Here is a 2,178-nt window from a genome sequence, read left to right as displayed (position 1 = left end):
CACATCGACTTTCTTCCCACCAAAGCTGGGTAGAGAAGAGCTCTTTTTCCACAGTGTCCTGGACTGATGTAGAAAGGAAGTTTTTAATCAGACCTAGCTTTTTCACAGAAGCTTGCAATCCTGGTTTCAAACAAGGGCCTGTCAAGCAAGTCTGCCGGTCACTGAGGTTTGAGTGGCTGAGTTTGAGATGCTTCTTCCTGATGGACTGGGGAAAGCATAACACTGTGTCACATCCCAGAGTTTCAGAACAGCCAGTCCTTTCAAAATTACATTGGGCCCATCCAAAACCCCAACCACTTCTAAACTCTAGGTAATAAAAAATAGATGATCTTCAATATTATCAAATTGTTCCACTTGGTGCAAAATGATTTCATCACTTGAAAATCAAAGCACATTAAGGAAGAGTGAAGCACTATAATAATTTGAAATCACTGCATACCACAAAGTGATTCATGATTATAAAAACGAGCTGAGTATTTTATGGGGATTTTCAAATAGAAGTCACTTGAGTAAATATTTTAAAATTTTCATTCTAACACCGTTTTTTTTGAAATGGGGCCTTTTAAAGGAAATAATGCAAAAAAAGTGATATGTTGAACTAGAACATATTAAGGTAGATGAAAAATACAAAATGTAAAAAGTGAAGGAAAAAAATCCAATGATACAAAGCTGGATAATAATATGATGATAATGTGAAAAAGTCAGCATTCGCTAATTTCCAAATTAGCTAAATGTGCTTGGGTTTTGATAGGGCTGCTTGGAAAGGAGCCAGCCCCTGCCGGGGACTTTATTTCTCATCTCTTACTTAACCTTCTCAAACCAGTGCCCAGGAAAGAATCGTCACCTGACGCAGGGGAGCACACAGACTCAAGTCACAGGCTCTGAGGGGCAAAGACAGGTTCTGTTCTCTATGCCAGGCTGTGTGTCCCGTGGCATCAGGACCCAGCAAAATGGACCAGATGGGAGGGGCAAAGGGGAGCAGACTGCACTAGTAGCCCCTGACCTCTACGACTCTGTCTCTGACTTTGCCTAATGCTCAATCAGAGCTGCTATCCTTAGTTGTTTTTAAAGCTATGTCTGTATGTTAACCCTTCTCTTTCTGGAGCTGCTTAGTCATTAATCACTAATTTTTCCTGCAGAGCCCTAGCCTAAACTGCATTCCCAGAAAGACAGGAAATGGGGTCCTGCACGTCTGATGACAGTGATCTGGGCATGAGGTGTACATTTGGAGTTTTATTTGGGTAGCTGATACAGCCTGAGTGTGAGGGAGCTCAGTAAGAGCCTGAGCATGAGTAGTGCAGGGATCTGACCAGACACTTCTATGCCCTCAAGATGAGGAGGAGGGAGTGACCAAAACCATCACATGCTCCTTCTGAGTAGGCTGAGTTCCTGGGGGCCCATGGCCCCAGGAGAGCGCTGCTACTCTGAAGGGAATCACAGAAAAGGGGGCCTGCAGGAGAAGGGAGGTTTCTACTTTTTAAGAATGAGGAAATGAGAAATTAGTATTTTCACGAAATTCTGACATCTGTGTGAAGTGAGTATTGTCCTGAGAAAGGGTTGGATTCCCAAAGTTCTTGCTGCCTGGGATGGGCACAGGTCCCAGGAGTTAGGATGGGGGCTGGGTTTGGATTCATCAAGATGAGAGGAGGAAAAGGTACAGATGTTTTTATAACCCCCTCCACACGGCAAGGTCCTGAACCTGGCTAGAGGACACCGCTCAGGGAGAAGCTTCTCCAAATCCTCATTCTTAGCAAAATCCCAAGGGGGAAATGCAAGGGACAAACTTTGGGGGAAAAAGAGTGGAAAAAGCCGTGTATCTGCCAGGACTATATGGCTGGCCAGGTGGGCCGAATTGGATGTGAAGGTCAGAGGACACAGAAGGCCAGCATCCCCTTGATATAGCCACCTCTCAGGATCCATCCCAGTAGAGAAATAGATGGCTATGGTACTGGGCTGAGTAGCATCCCCCCAAACCAATGTCTATCCGTATCCTGTGAATGTGATCTTACTTGGAAAAAGAGTCTTTGCAGGTGGAATCAAGTTAAGGTGAGGTCATACTGGATTAGGGTGGGGCCTAAATCCAATATGACTGATGTTCCTATAAGAAGAAGGAAATTTGGACCCAGACATAGAGCCATGTGAAGATGGAGGCAGAATTTGGAGTGATGCAGCCACAAG

The sequence above is a fragment of the Galeopterus variegatus genome, unplaced genomic scaffold (assembly GCF_000696425.1).
Source record: "Galeopterus variegatus unplaced genomic scaffold, G_variegatus-3.0.2 Scaffold516, whole genome shotgun sequence".
Classification (NCBI taxonomy): domain Eukaryota; kingdom Metazoa; phylum Chordata; class Mammalia; order Dermoptera; family Cynocephalidae; genus Galeopterus; species Galeopterus variegatus.
This window is presented reverse-complemented; position numbering follows the sequence as displayed.